The sequence below is a fragment of the Lissotriton helveticus genome, chromosome 3_1 (genome assembly GCF_964261635.1).
Source record: "Lissotriton helveticus chromosome 3_1, aLisHel1.1, whole genome shotgun sequence".
Classification (NCBI taxonomy): domain Eukaryota; kingdom Metazoa; phylum Chordata; class Amphibia; order Caudata; family Salamandridae; genus Lissotriton; species Lissotriton helveticus.
In genome coordinates, this window is record NC_136061.1 from 598,068,706 (window position 1) to 598,085,905 (window position 17,200).

General features: G+C 44.1%; 1 protein-coding gene across 3 annotated transcripts in view; it reads left to right on the forward strand.

Moving 5' to 3' along the window:
* Positions 1 to 17,200, forward strand: part of LOC144824675 (uncharacterized) — a 1,660,589-nt gene that overhangs the window by 211,591 nt on the left and 1,431,798 nt on the right. The window lies entirely within an intron of this gene.

Consider the following 17,200-nt stretch of genomic DNA (forward strand, 5'->3'; position numbering starts at 1 on the left):
GGCCCCCAAGGACCATATGCAGTTGGGACCATGACCCCAGTCTAAGATCATATGAAAGTGAGAAGCAGCCTCATACAGATATTTATGAGGGTCCATTAAAGGGAATACATCTGATGACCTGTTGTCCACACTGCCATCCATACTCACCTGACCGATGCCACCTGGTGTTATCACTGCCAAGAGTGAGGATGCCCTAAATGTTGGCAGAACGCAGCAGGGCTGAGGAGATTTGAGATGAACAATGAAGCTTGTGGCTGTCTATAATTGGGGCCTGGGACACACCATCACACCCCACTGTGGCAGAGGCGTATCTTGGTCCATGGGATATGAGGGTTGTGATTTGAAGATTCCCCAACAGTACCCAGCTAAAAAGGATGGTGCGGAGATAAAGAGGAGCATGAAAGCAGAAAAGGTTGGTTGTACACAAGAGGTTTGAAGAAGACGACTGGGGCAGTCGTGGCTTAAAGAAGATAGGGCATTATTGTGAAAACAAAAAAGTACACAACATTTTTGAAACCCTTGACCTCCAATCGTTGATGACTCCATGTTATATAAAAACAACTTGAGTAAAATAACCTGGCAATAAACAGGTTGGCGACTTGGGCACAAAAACGAAGTCATCAAAACTAAGACCAGTCTCAATAGAAGATTAGGAGGAGCAGTGTCTGCTGCAGTGACCTGTGTGTTACCTCCAGGACACATTTCCCAATGCCAGTTTTCTACTGGTGCACAAAGAGAGCAAGACACCCCAGGCAGAAATGGCGTAGAGGGACAATGCAGATGTCCTCGGAGTTGGGAACTAACTCCGTGGAACTCTGCTTCACTCCGCCACCTGCCTTCACCCCCCTATTAAAAATGAATTGTACTTTAATAAAAAACAACAAAATAAACACTTACCTGTACTGCGGCGTCCTCGGGCTGCCCTCCTCCTATTCCTCTCCATCACTCTCCTACTTGGGTCGATCATCTTGCGTAAACTGCGCATGCGCCCCCGCATTTCTTGCAAAACATGCACATACGCAGGCATATATGCATGCGCAGTTTTCGCAAGATGATCGACCCAAGTAGGAAAGAGACAGCGAGGAAGAGGAGGAGGGCAGCCCGGTGACGCCGCAGTACAGGTGTTTATTTTGTTGTTTTTATTAATGTATAATTAATTTTCAATGGGGGGTGGAGGCGGAGGCTGGCCAACTCCGCTCCACTACGGAGTCCGAGGTTTGCCCTATACTCCGTTTTCTCTGCGGAACGCAGAGTAGGCAAATCTCTGCACACTCCACGTGCGGAGGGGAGTTCTCCGTCCGCCCTTAAGCAGGAGTCCAAGAGTGTGTCTGAGTAGGTTTCAGACACCCAATGGTTAGTCTCATTTTATGATAGGTATTTCATGTTGTGTGAACCTAACTCCAAGAAACAACGTTGGGCTTTACAGAGAATGAGAAACTTGATGTGCTGTACACAGTGCAGTATTGTGTGCATGGGTTCTAATTGAAATCAGATTTCAAAAACTTGAACCTGTTGAGGAAGTGCAGGATAGTAACATGTTAATGGTACATTGACATGTAAAGTTAGTTTTACATTACACATTTGTTTACATTTGTCATATTTACAATTTTAGGTCAGGCAGATATAGGAGTTTCCCTTCAAAAAACCTGCTGATATTGAGATTAGAACCCAGGGTTTCAGGTTCATGGCTCAAAATGCATACATTTTAATAAGATCATGATAATAAAAGTAGGGATAGGTGAAGTGTCACACTCAGTTGGTGAAGATAGGGAATTTTGTACTAAGAAAAACTGCTTTACTTAACCCAGGGCTTTGTTCTGACTTAAAAGATAGTGAGGTTCAAAAGGAACATAGCCTAAAAAGCATTTAATAAAACATTAATAATTGACATGGTGACTAACTATGGCTGTGTCCTAATATTGGTCGCCTAGAATCACTGTGGGTGTATCCTCCTCGTCTTTCACCTCATCCTAGTATTCTAGGGCCTATTCCTGGCCCTCCTCGTTCTGGTACTCCTGGGGCTTGTGGTACTCCTGTTGGTTCTTGTGGTACTCCTGTTGGTTCTTGTGGTTTAGACTCTTCTGGTCCAAGTCTTTGTTCCTCCTGTTGACACAAATGTCGCTATCCCTGAAGCTCCTATAATGACTTTTCCTGTTTGTAATGGCCCCCCTCTAGCTTGCCCTCTTGGTACTGGTCCTGATCCTCCTAGTACTGGTTGGTTCGATTGTACTTTTGTATTAGAATATATCGGTCAAATAGTCTAGAATATGACCTTTTTGTTAGAGTGGTACTCTAGTAGTGCAGATATTGCCTCACTGTGTAGGCCTGCAAGGGTGATCATTAATGCTCAAATAGATCAGTGTGGCTCATTATGTTGTGGGGATGTCACTGTGCCGTGCCACTCTTCGATGTACTAAAGCTGTTAATCTAATTGATTCATGTCACCTCTTACCCTCATATTTTTAACTTCACAGTTTCAGGTCCGTCATTCATAGGAAGGTTTTCCATTAAGTAACATCTAATGTCAAGGGATACACCCTCTGCAGCTCCTATAACAGAGATTACCACATTAGAGGGCACAACAGTAAGCATGCAGTTAGACATTAACGCGGCCTTCAGGAGATATTATGTGACAGTGTATGCACCACCAGCAGAACTTCAGGAGGAGGACTATGAATCCTTTCTTGAAGGACTACTATTTCCCCAACTGACAGACGGCCATAAAAAAAGAATTAGCAAAGCCCATCACAAAAACTCAAATTAGAGCAGCCATTAAAGATCTCCCCCGCAACAAATCACCAGGCTTGGATGAATTGCCGGTGGATTTTTATGAGGCATATTCCAAACTACTGGTCCCTCACTTGGAGCAACTGTACCAAACAGCAGTGGAAATGGGTTCCCTCTCACCTACCACACTGCAGGCGCTGGTTGCATCCCTCCCGAAACCTGGCAGGGACCCCAAGGATATGGCAGGATACCGCCCCCTCTCACTATTCAACACTGACTATAACATACTGAGTGAGATATTAGCAAACAGAGTTCTCCAGTACATAGCAAAACTGATACACCCAGACTAGTGCAGTTTTGTACCTGGGCGGAGCACAGCACTCAACATCAGATGGCTGCATCAAGTGCTGACACAGGCGGAGGTAAATAGTGCTACAATGGGGTGCGTATCCCTGGCCCTTAGACAGGCGTTTGACTCTTTACATTGGAGTTTCATGCTGAGAACCCTAACGAGGTTTGGAATTCCAGATGAATATGTGAAATGGGTCAGCTTACTGTACACAAATTCGACAGAGCTTGCTCGTGCTGGGGCTCATGTTTCACAACAATACAGAGTCGCAAGGGGTACTCAACAAGGATGTCCGTTGTCGCCATTGCTCTTTATACTAGCGATTGAGCCACTGGCCATCAAGCTCCTGGCAGTTGCAGCAGATAAGGGTATTAGAATTGGGACTGACACACATATTATCTCTGCCTATGCGGATGACATAATACTCTAGCTCAATAATCTTAAAAGTGATAACGAACCTATTCCCACAGTATTCCACAACTTCAAAGTACTGTCAGGTTTATCCATCAATGAAACCAAATCGTACGCATACTTCTTGACTGACGTAACCCAAGTAAATCCTGTAGGCTTTGGGGACTGGACGTTACCAACTGCGCCAGTCACTTTTAGATACCTCGGTATTCACATCTACAGGGAGGCGCGAGATTTATTGCATGGTAATCTGACCCGGGCTGTCACAGCATTAAAAGCCCAGGTGGCATTCTGGATCTCTTTGCCACTGTCAGTGGCAGGGAGAGTGGCCATCTCTAAAATGATAATGCTTCCCAGTTATTATATTTATTTGCAAATTTACCAAAGCTAATCCTGACACGTGCTCAAAATTATAGATAAATTACTAGTAGAACAGATATTGGGTACGGGGCGTTGAAGAATAGGATTGTCCAAACTCCAGTTAGATATGGACAAAGGAGGACTGGGTGTCCTGGATTTCAAAGCATATTGTTATGCCAGCCAGTTACAATGGCTATCGTACTGAATTGCGGGTCGCAATCTGCAAGAGATATCTATGTCAAAATACGCGTGGGAAAGAGGAGCGCTTCATATACTGTTATTGCCAAAAAGCAGGCCCCCAATAACAGCACCTCCTCTATTAAAAGTGGCTTTAATGTACTGGAGGAAAGAGATCTGCTACACTAAGTGGGTGCTCCCATATGCCCCTAACATTCCACTACTGGGGCTCCCCACACCGTCTAGAATAACCACCTTGAAATGTGTCTCCAAATGGTCAGAAGAGGGAGTGAACACGGTGGGGATGTTGTTTGGTGATAATATGCTAATGAATGATGATACATTCATAAGAGAGCAAGGAGTCCCCAACACTTTATACTTTCTCCACGCTAGCATTAGCAGAGATCTGGGCCCTAGACGGAAAGGAACCCCTGACGCTTGAGCTAGTGCACATGCAATACCTAATGGGAAACGGGAGGCATGTAATCAGATGGTTGTATAAGGGTATATGAACACATGCTGCAACCTCACTACAAGAGCTCAGAGACAAATGGAATGAGGCCATAGGCTGTGCACTAACAGACAAAGAATCGGGGGTTATACTGGAGTACCCACAGAGGATATCTTGCAAACCTAAGTTTAAATTTATACAATCCATGGTGGTAACATAGAGCTTACCGGACTCCCCATAGGCTGAATAGAATGTTCCTGGACACTACAGACACTTGCCCTAGATGCCAGGCACCACAAGTGGCCCTGTTGCACATGTTGTGGACAAGCCCGCAATTCTTGCCCTTCTGGACAAAAGTGCAAAAAATACTGAGTGACGTAGCGCCAGTGGTGGGATGAGATACACCTGAATATAGAAAATTAGGGCTAGGCCCTAAACACAAGAAGAAGTGACCACAGAATAGGTTTGCAAATATGGCATTAGTCCTGGTCAAACGGTCAATCACGATGAGATGGAAACCTGCAATGGCACCAACAGTATTAGGATGTCATGGTGAGGTTGTTAGAAGGGTCAGAGCTGAAAGTATGGAAATTAAAAGGGAAGAAAATAGAGGACTGAGAAAGAATCCTATCTCGCTGGAAGAGAACGTGATGCTGGAGGGGTTTATTGCCACGGAACATTCAATGCATGAAACTGTATAACTAACCACACTGAACGGCGCACCTAAGAGGACAGGCGTGGGACACCCCTGTTCGCGCCAAATAGTGTCAGAACAGGAACAATGCATCTTCCAATAGAACTGATGCATAAAAATAGGATAGGAATTCTGACTAAACACCCTGGTGTAGCATTGAATGAGTCTGAGGGAGGGGGAAGGGGGTGGGACTGTATTGTTATGTTATTAGTCGTTCTTTCTTTGGCTTATTTTGTTTCATGTAGTATGTATAAGCAAACTAATTGTTGTTGTTGCTAATATATTGTAAATCATATTCGAATGTCACGGAGCTTATACTGTACCGACACTAGCAAATATTGTAGTATTAAAGGTGCCATTCATGTGAATGTCTTTTATATTGCTTGTCTTGTACTAAGAAAATTAATAAAATATGTAAAAACCTTTTTTTTTTAAAGTAACATCTAATGTCTTATTGCCTATGTTCACAGTTCCACGTATGAAAAGAAACACCCTAGCCTGGAAAGTAGTTGCGTTGCTCAAGTATATAAAGCAGCATACAAAGTCAATCTCCATAGAACCACAGGATGGAATGAGCAATATTCGGGGCAATATTGCAATAGTATGCAAGGCACTTCATCCAGGGAAGGATTACCCTTTGTGTGTAAAGTGCCATAAATTGCCACATTGTCCCCATATCATAGACAGAACAGTTTATAAATACTCAGTAAATTCAGCACCAGAGACAGGCCAGTTGGAGATTGCCCCAGCATGTAGAATCCAGTATCCATATTGTTCCGGTATGCAAAGAACGTTTGTCGGCTACTTTTATCAATGTTGGCAGTAATAAAACCACTACTAGTAGACTAGTTTCCACAATGTACTAGTGCAAAAAGCAGCCCAGCCAGGCCAAATTCCTAAGTACGGTAGCGTACGGTACGGTAGCGTAGCCAAGCCAGCATTGCCACATTGCAATGTGGATTCTCCTCTGAATGTGGTGGTTCACACATCATTATTATATAAAGCACAATAAACTCTTTTAAAGATTGTGCATTTTAAAAAATCTTTTGAGTGAACCAAACCACAGTTTGAGCTTCAAGTCTTTTGTTACCTAAATAATGATTACGTAGGTGGACTGACATGTTTGCTCCATCACCATGGTGCATAAGCAGACTTTTCCCCTCCAGCAGAGCCACATTAGCAAACCACTTCCCCACCTTGCTTGTACATCCTGTAGACTTCATTTAGCATTGGCACTGGAGTTTCTTTGCAATCTTTTGAAGGTTGTACGTTCAAACAAGCATAGTGTTTGTGCAATATAATCAGAACTGACTGTACATGTATATGTATATGCATCTACATCCCCCGCCCCTCTTGGTCCATACCAAGAATTGAAACTCAGACCTTTTGCATGGTTCCAAAATGCAATTTCTTCATGCAATGTTCCATAGGAAAATTGAATAGCGATACAGCTAAAACCGCTCAACAAAATTACATCAAATTTGGCAGAAAGTTTGATCTTGGTCCAGAGAGCATGCATTTGTGATTTAGTGCAAATCCATTTAGTAGTTTTTGAGAAATTAAGGCTCAACTTTTTTAGAGAACTTAAGGCTAAACTTTGTATATCTGGATGAATAGATTTGCAGTACTCAACTTCAAAGCAACTTAAAATGATAGAGCGATCTGATTGGCCAAGGGGGCTTTCTTCCAGTTGACTGCCTCATTCCTGCAGGAGCGACGGTTTCCAAGCAATTCCATGAGAGCTCACACTCTGTTTCTCTGGCCGCAACATGAAGAATTGAGTCCCAGTGTCCTGAAATAAAAAAAAAAAAATAAGGGAGCAGGGTAGGTGTACCTGGATCTCTCCTGAACCTTGTGGGAGGGATGGGGGTTCCAGAGGGGCTCTACCAGGGGGTCGAATTTAAACAAAATATTTTGGGGGGTTTTCACAATCCCACCATTGTCTCGCTGGAGGCAGCGCAGCCCACTGGACTCCTGTGGGAATTCCGCGGAGTGCAGAAGCTGTGCTGTCTACCGCAAGACTCTCCGGATAGGATTTATTAATTTGTTTTAAAAGGGATGGGAAATCGAAAATTGCAGGGGTTGGCTGATTGTGGCAGGTTGAGCCCAGGCCCTGTGACTAACTACATGTCAGCCATGTGTGGCAGAGGATGGCTGGCCATGTGGGTTGGGTGAAGCCCCTGCAGCCAACCCCATGCCGGCCATGTGTGGGGGTGGTCGGCCATGCTCATCCGGGGGTTGACCTTATGTAAGGTAATAAAATAATACTGCTAATGCTAAAACATTTAATGAAAAAAAGAAAGCTTTATGTGACATTCGAGTTAGTTATGTAATAATATCTTAGTTTCCATTAAAGAAAACCTCAGAAATTCACTGGAAAACACCAAAAGTTAAAGCAACATTTCAGTTAGGTAAAAATGTAAGCTTAAGCGTAACATTTTAAACTAAAAAAACACTGAAATTATAGTTGTTTCAAATAACTATAATTCACGCCCTCGCCATGCACTGCTTCTGCCTTCAGATATTACATCACTCATGACAAGTTCTGTGACATCATTGATAACATTACTGATAACAACTGAACTGACATCATTGGCGACAAACTGTGCATGCCGAGCACGAGTTATGGTTACTTGAAGTACCCCTCAACTGTTGAATTTCAGTATTGGTTTTCTTTAAAACGTTATGTCTGAACTGAAATTTTCACTTAACTGTAGTGCGAAACAAGCCAAAAGGTAGCGGAGTCTTTTACAGGGTCAAAGACCGGCCTAAAAATAGTGGTTCATGGAGCAACAAGTTAGTTTGAGCCCAGGTTTATTTTGTTAGTGTTAGTCTGAGTTTCAATTCTTAGGGGCATATTATCAATAAGTAGCAATATTTATCGCTAACTAAGCTTAACGTCATTTTTTCTATCGCCACGCATCACCGGATTTTATCGCAGAGATAACGTGCTATTTGCAACGTTTTTCTCAAATGCGATAACATTTCTGGTGTTAGCACTGAAATGCGTGAATATCGCTGGTAATCCAGCGATATTCACGCATTATCGCCAATGTGGACTTAGCCAGAATATCCACCTCCCATTGGATATCATGGCTAAAAACTGGTCTGAGCAGGCGTTCGTTTTCAGCTATATTCGCGCTTAGCGAAAACATTTTAATCGCTACGCCTGGGTTGATAATAGGCGATAGCGATGTTAGCGACTGCTTTCAGTCACTAACAGGTTGGGTACGCCCACTTTGCATGTCATTAGCGATAAATATCGCTGAAATACAAAGCGGGCCCCAAACCACTCGCTATCACCTACAAACTGTCGTTAACTGCTGTTAGCGACAGCTTGCTAATAGGGCAATGAAATTATCGCCGCTTTGCTGCCGAAAACAGCCGCTAAAGCGGCGATAATTTCATATCGCCTACCTTGATAATATGCCCCTAGGTGTGGTGCCAGATAGGCTTGTAGATACAGGAGCCTCAGAACTCTGAGTAAGAAGATAACTCTTTAGTTAAGAGGTACTTGTGGCGTACATGGTAATCAGTCCCTAGTCAAAAAATGCAAATGACCGACTTGTCAGGCTCAGAACAACTCATCATGAAAGCTGTCCAGAGTTACATCAGGAGTCGGAGGGGGTATTGAGTTGAGGTAGGAATGAATGTAAGGATCCTGATTGATCTTGGATTGATGATTGGATTAAATGATGAAATGAAAGGTGGAATACAAAACATATATGCACGTTTTTACTTCTAACATACATTATTAATCTGTTTATTAAAAGAAGGCATGGATAACTGTTAAATTTATTTTTGTAACAGTATACATATATGAGTAAAATCAATTTCTTTACCCAGTAGGCCTAATATGTATATTTCTGAACCCCAGAAATAACCCTGATTTGCGCATGTGCAACATTCTTTAACCAAGTAGCAGTTTTCACACTTCTGATAGTTTTGTTTACCTAGGGTGGTTAAAGAGCTTTGTTTATTTAAAAAGTCTTGAAAAGCACAGCCTCTTTTTTCCAGAAAAGCAGGCAGACACCACTTTGCACATCATGATTTAGGCTACCAAATCACTGCAAACGTTGCCAAATAAAGCACTCTATCCCATCAAAAAATTCACAATTGACAGCAAGGATCCAGCAAAGACCGGCAAGTTTCAGTTTTGGTTGTATTGAGATTGGAATTCCTGCAGTTGTCCATTGCACAAAGGCAACACCAGAGGCACAGCTGAGTAACCAATCAGACAGATCTTGAAATCCGACGCATGAAAATAAATTATTTGTTTTTACTATGCGAGGGATGGGGACCTGCCAGGCTGCAGAGCTACTCTACCCACCAGCTGCTTTTCAGACTACAGTAGACACCTGATGCATCTCTGTATACAGTTTCCATTCTCCCCGCCTACTCGAGTGGCACTGATGCAATACCCAACAGACACACTGCTAAACCTGATAAGAAGGCCACACTGACAGACCTGGCTACACTGACGAACCTGGCAGAAAGTTCCAAACCTGACTGCTAACCCCAAAATACACATATTCAGGTGCTGTGATGCCCCACAACCCCTTCAAAAAGATACGACTCAGAATGTGGTGGCTCACACCATGCTTGTACCCTTTCTGCGAGGTGGTGAAAATGCTGGTTTGTGGAAAGAGGCAATGCTGAAACGGAGAAAGGATGTCGCGTTCAGGCCAGAGCTGCTGACTTTGGAACTGGAGAGCCAGGTTTGAGTCTCAGCATCAGCGTCCTGTGATTTTGGATAAATCAATTAATCTCCTTCTCCCTAAACTAAATGATAAATTAACAGCATGATGTCACCATATCATTCATCCATCTTTGGCATCATGCAAATGGAGACAGTATAATCGTTGACATCGTCTGACACAGGGTGATATTCCACTATACAATCAGTACCCTGTAGTGAGATTGATGACCTCTGCCACTCAGCATTCTCACCCGGACATCGAAAGGTACTATGGTCTGTCTGAAAGTAGAATGGAGTCCCAAACAAGTAGGGTCTCAGTTTCATCAGTGCTCAGACCACCGTAAATGCTTCTATCTCAATTATACTTCACCTTCGTTCCCTGGGTAGTAGCCACCTGTGGGTGAAGGGTACAGGTTGGCCCAGGCACTCATCATGCAAATGTGAGAGAACAGCCCCAGCATCATGCTCTGTAGTATCTGTCCGGATAAGAAAGTTCTTGCTGAAGCCAGTTGCATTCACTCCTTGTGCTCAACAAATAACCACATTTGAGGAGTCACATAATTTTAGTCATACCTTGGTCCAGATCACCTTCTTTGTTTGCTTCGTGGGAATCAATCCAGTCAAGGGAAAACACCCCCTCCCAAATGCTCATTACTGGCTGGTGGAGGTGGGAAGACACATGCAAATAGGCCTCCAGAGGCTTTAGGAAGGGGTTCTAGAGGCTTTAGGAAAGTAAAAGGTAACTTTCTAAAAGTACCTTTTCTTAATAGTTATCAAACTATTAAAAATTGTAATTTCATTATTTTTCTAGGTGTTTCCTATCTAAAATCAACTTTATTAAATGTAATAATGTAACGCAGATGTTTACAATGGAACAGCCAGACTTGCTACAGTGAAAATAGCTTTAGTATTTGTTTTCCTTGTAAGCCCATGTTGAACATTAAACTCCTACATGTCCTACTGTTAAATATCATGTACCCTGCCTCTTGTGCAATAAGGCCTACATAGGTGTGACTTATACATATTCAAAAAGAATATTTTGACCTGGCATAATGGATTGTTTTTGTAAGTTGAATTTGCAAATTAAAACTGCAACAGCCAGTCGGGCTTTAGATGGTGGGCCTGCAGTAATGTTTACACTGCCTTTGTAAGTAATAGAACAATGAGTCAGCATAAATAGTTAAGGCAAAATATGGGGGTACACTATGGAAATGATGGTCAATTCCTACACCAGGCAAAATTAATAATGCAGACAGCGCTACATTCAGAGCCTTGCTGGGAGACTTTGGCCTACAAGACTCCTGGAGATATATCATATATGGCATCAGCAGCTCTAGGATTCACTTTTTTCTTAATAGGCCAACATCCAAGACCTTAGCACCTGCTTCTTACTAGAATGCAGGGTATCTGATCACATGCCAATATCGCTCTTCTTAAATGTAGGTCATGTAACACCTTCACATTAATGGAGGATGACTATCACCCAATGAAAACTATTGGTGGAAAAACGATCCCTCAAGATCATGTCAGAAACGATTTGTCAAACAGGGAGGGGCCCTCCTCTTCAGCACAGTAAGTATGAGCAGCACTGAAAGCTTTAATAGGAGGAATGCTGATGAAGGACTCTGCCACAGACTGGAGAGGAAGGTTAGGAGTTTGTCTACAGGCCAGCGCCAGACTGACTGGGCGTTTTTGTGGACTGGCAAAGTGGGGGCTAGTTTTGTTGCTGGCGACCTGCCTGCCACATTCCTACTTGTAGTGCTTCGAAATAACACAATGCAAAAACAAATGGTTTTAAAGCGTTCTTAAATAATACTTTAAAACCCTTTGTTTTTGTCCCAACCAACAAAACTGGGCTCAGCTGGCAGAAAAAGCGGCCCCTACCCTGCCAGTCCACCAAATCGCCTGGTGCCCAGTAGGCCATACTGGCCCTGCTAAAGGCTATGACACATACCTTAATGAATATACATTGAGAGAACTAAAGAAAGTCAAATATGACCTACATACCCTGTGACAAAAAAACCAAAATATTCCTTGAGGAAGTTATCATCATCATCATCATCTTAATACGATCATATTAGAAATGACCATAAAAGCACACATAATAAATAGATTAATAAAAATGTTGTTACAAGAATATTATCATTAAGATTCCCAATTTTTTCTTCATGATCCAAGAATAAGATAAGGATGCATTAAAAAACATAATAAAAGAGACCATTCATTTCTCGAATATTAGTTCATTAACATTTACAATCAGCTTAATGGGCTAAATGTCAACCCCTTCCTTTTCTTCATACAGGCCCATAAGAATGTTGCTACAGAGTAGCAAACCAAGGGATTGGGTAGTGTTTTTAGATAGAATAATGCTACCCGGCACTGCTTGTGTCCCATTTTCATTAGAATTGGCTTCAGGTATGCCTTCCTTTCGCTCTCATAGAGCCCACAGATTAGGACTATATGCAATTCGGATTGGGGTGATAAATTATCACACGGGCACATGATTATGTTGGAATGGTTATATGTTTTTTCTGGATAACCAAGCATTAGGGGAATTAAATTAGCGCAAAATCTTAGCAGTAAGGCAGGGCCGCGTCACATCCAAAAACAAAGGTTTACCCTGCCTGGCCGCGAGGACAGCCCGCCGTGGAAGAGCGGATCTATGGCACTCGAAACCGGGTGCTAGAGTAGAGCGGAAGGTCCGACACTGAAGGATGGATAAGGGCAGTGCAGTCAGTGTTTTCAACTTTGGGCACCCTACTGTGGATGAATTGAAACTTTATGGAACGCGACAAGACCCACATGGGTTTTTACTATGTAGAAACTGCCAATACCACAATGCCTAGCGGCGAAAAACGCCCATCAGGACGTAAAGACACGCCCATTAGGGCGGAAATTCAATTTAAAGGTTAATTCAATTTGCTACAATGTTGCTGTTCCCTGGCTTGTGAACAAGAATGCAAGTTCAAACCGCGTAAAGCCTTTGTACTTACATTAAAGCTGTAAACCTGTCTAGCTGTGGTCATCAGTCGTTGGAAATCAACTTTACGGGATGGCGTCCTCTATGGGGGCAACCTTTGTTTTTGGATATATATATCACCTACTTATGTATGCATGAGTAGGTGGGTGAGTCAATGCATGTATGGGTTAGTGAGTGCATGTGAAGGGCTGTATGACTGAGTGTATGTATGGCAGTGTGGGTGAGTAAGTGGATGTGTCAGTAGTGTATGGGTGAATAGCTGGGTATGTGAAAGGCAGTATAGGTGAGTGATGGGGCATATGAGTGACTGTATGGGTGAGTGAGTGAATGTGAGGGTAGCTGTATGGGTGAGTGTGTGCTTCTGTCTGTAACTGTATAGGTAAGTGAGTATGTGTTAGAATCTATTTGAGTAAGTCAGTGGATGTGTGTATCTGTATGGGTAAATGGCTTTGTGATTGACTGTATAGGTGAGTGACATAAGTGTGTGAGTAGGTCTATGGGTGACTGATTCAGGGTGTGTGTAGCTGTATGGGTGTATGAGTAGATATGTCAGTTGCTGTATTAGTGACTGAGTGGGTGTATGAGTGGCTGTATGAGTAAGTGAGTGATGTAGCTGTAGATATATGAATCGGTGAGTGGGTGTGTAAGTACCGGTATGGGTCTGTGAATGGGTTTTGAATGGTTGTGTGCGAGTGGGTGTATGAAGGGTTCTATGGGGGTGTGAGTGGGTGCGTCAGTGATTCTGTGGATGATGTTATCAGTGATGTAATTTGAAATGTCATCAGTGATGTCTTCAGTGATGTCACTGAGCATGTCATGAGTGATATAATATGTGAGGTCATAAACAGTGCATTGCGGTGGCGCAAGTTATAGTTACTCAGCTAACTATAACTGCTGAATTTCACTGGTTTTGTATGAGTCAAATCAGAGACTTACTATAACGGCCCTGTAACCTCTGTTTTTTTCAGCTAATTTCTAAGGTTTTTTTAAATGCTAAATCCTAACTATAACATCCGTACAACTTTGTTTTTTTTCGGTGTTTTTTTGCAGTAGTAGTCACGTTTACAGAGTGGTGGAGAAAGGAGGCTTTGCCTCCGCCCAGCTCTCTGGAATCCCGCTGTGTAGAACTTGCAGAAGGTATCAGGATGGCTTCTTGGCCCCCAAGGTCCCTCAGGAGTAAAGCAGACTTCATCCCCCAACCAGTAGTGCACCAGTAGGTGTGTTTGCAGAGGGGTGGAGGAAGGGGGCGTGGCTTTAAATACCTCTTAGCAATTCCGCTGTGTGGGACTTACTGAAGGTAACAGGAGGGGTAGTGTCCTCCGTGACTTGCCGGAGGTGTTAAAAAAAAGAAATTAAGGAAGAGGGGCTGTGTGGTCCGCCTTTCCTGGGCCATTTTCAGCCCCGGGAACAGGCCTTGTTTCAATGGGAGAGGGGGTCGATGGGGCTGATTTCCCTGGGGCCCGGCCTTTACTTTTTACTATTTTATATAATTTAGATGGAGGGGGGGCCAAGCGGCAGCCGTCCTTTGGGCTGACTTCGGCCCCGGGAACCCCATCCCCAGGGCCTGCCCCTTTTATTTTTTAATTTTCTTTTAGAAAGGGAGGGCGGCCTTACCTGGGGCGATTTTGGCCCAGGGGACACCATCCCCCGGGGCCTGAACTTCCATTTTGTTTCTATTTTAATTTGGGCGTGACAGCTCCCTGCCTCCTGCGGGTGCCAGAATTGCTTTTAGACAGAGGGAGCTGCTAACATGCTGTTCCCTCTGTCCAAAAGCAATTCTGCTCTGCTTCGAAAAAGCGAGAGCAGTTTTTGATACTGCTTGTTCCCGCCAAGCCATAGCACACTCCAATGTCCTGGGGGCGGGCACCCCGGGACATTGCTGGAGCAGGCCCTGCGGTGTGACGGTCCTCAGGGTCATCTGGGGCTCAAGGAGGGGATTTGCATTGCTCCTTGCTTTATATGTGCCTTGGCGAAGTTGTGGTCCCCGAGGCTGCTGGGGGGGGCCATGTGGCCCACATTATTTGTGATTGAAGCCCCAAAGAGGTGGCGGTTCCCTGGAGCTGCGAGGAGGCTCTCAGGCCCCCCCATTATTTTCAACTCAAGCCCAAGGGAGATAGTGGTCCCTGGGGCTGAGGAGGGTTCAAGAGGCTTCCATTTCTAAAATCAGAAGCCCTCGGAGGTGGTGGTCACTGGGGCAGCAGGGGGTATGGCCTCCCCCACATTTATTTGTAATGAAGCCCCCAAGAGGTGGTGGTTCCCAGGGCAGTCATAATCCCCAGGAGGGGGGCCCATGTGCCCACTCTCCTATACCTGTACAATGGCCCGGGCTATTCTGCTCTGCTTCTAGAAAGCGAGAGGAGTTTTTGCTACGGCTTGCTCTCGCCAAGTCATAGCACATTCCAACGTCCTGGGGTGGGCAACCCAGGACGTTGCTGGAGCAGGGCCTGGGGCGTGCCGGTCCACAGGGTCATCTGGGGCTCCAGGAGGGGATTTGTGTTGCTCCTTTCTTTATATGTGCCCTGTGGAGGTTGTGGTCCTTGAGGCTGCTGGGGGGCCATGAGACCTGTATTATTTGTGATTAAAGCCCCAGAGAGGTGGCAGCCCCCTGGGGCTGCGGGAGGGCGCTCGGCCCCCACATTATTTTCAACTTAAGCCTGAGGGAGATAGTGGTCCCTGGGGCTGAGGAGGGTTCAAGAGGCCACCCATTATAAAATCATAAGCCCTGGGTGGTGGTGGTCACTGGGGCAGCAGGGGAGGCCGTACCAGCCTCCCCCGCATTTATTTGTAATAAAGCCTTGGGGAGGTGGTGGTTCCAGGCACAGTCTAAATCCCCAGGAGGGGGGCCCATGTGCCCCCTCTGCTATACCTTTATAATGCCCCCGGGCGAGGTCCATATATATCAACAAAGAGTGGGAGACAACACTTTTTTTTCCAGCGGGATTCACGGATCCAGCGCGACTCCTGCCGACATTTTTTTGTAATGCTTTTTTGGCCTGAAGGGACCTCCTCCAAGAGGTCTAGGGGGCCAGGGTGTTACAACCCTGCCCCCTTTTTTGTTTTTTGAAATGTTTTTTCCTGTGACTTGGTTTAATCAAATCACAAAATGGCTGCCAACACGTCTTGGTTTGAAGTGTTGGCAGCCAATCAGATCTCAGCATGAGATCGGGCGGGGTCATTGATCCTCTGGTTCTCCTGGACTACAACTGGAAATATATCCGACACTACTGAATGGATTTACACCATTTAACAAAAAGGGCGCATTCTGGACAAACAGCTACCTTTCTGCTAAATTTGTTCTAATCCCATTCAGCAGTTCGGGCTGCAGCTGTTTCTAAAGTTTCCTATGGAAATGAGCATGGGGAAAACACATTTTTGGACCCCCCCCTTTTTCTCAGCCTTGTTTGACGGATCACCCTAAATTCTCAACACAGTAGCTGAAGTGTGTGGCAAATTATTTTTGAACAGGACGCAAACATTCCTCAAACTACGCTAAAGTTATTGGCAAATGAAAAAACTCTCTTCCAATGGAAACTAGGTCCTAACTATAACTACCTACTGGCGACCGCCAGTAGGTAAAATAAATAAATATATATATAGAATAAGTATATATAAGGAGATATTTATATATTTATGATATTTGCAAACGTCCTTCTCAGTAGGTTGAAAGGAAAGTTGGGCTGGAGTGAGAACCAAAAGCAGCCCTGACAATTTTGTTTTAGACTAACCCCTATACTGCATGTAGCGAGCGACTCAGAACACTGCAAACGGGGTGGAGAGGCTCTCCCCCCTCAAGAAAGTTTGTGAAAATGTAAGAATATTCTGTGTTTTACAACACTTTTTTCATTATGGAACCTTGTCCAATCATTGAATGGACGGATGCAGACTGGAGACAGTGCTGCATGGTTCAATTATTAAATAGTTGGATGGCGAGGAATGGGTGGAAGACTGAATAAAAAGAATGGATACAATAAATAAAGTATTTTAGCTATATGGAGCAAATGATCTCAATGCACTGACCAAGTATGGGTGCTCTGGTTTTCATTTTAACTTCCACATTAAAACATAACCCTCACCAAACATTACACTAAACACCACCAGTGCTTATGAAACTTGCATAGCCTAGATGTATTTCACACAGTTCCTTGATTTAGCAATCTTAGTCTCATAGAATTCAGCCTTCCGTAATATAATGGCCTTCTTTTAGGAGGCGAACATTGATACATAGGCTGTCTGGGCGCTGGGTTCGTAAGCTTTGCGCCAGTCTCTCTCGCAATGGCAAAGTGCTTGTTTCAATTCCCTGAGTGCCTCGTTGAACCAAGGTGCCCCTTTCCCTTTGTTCATGATTCTGACCC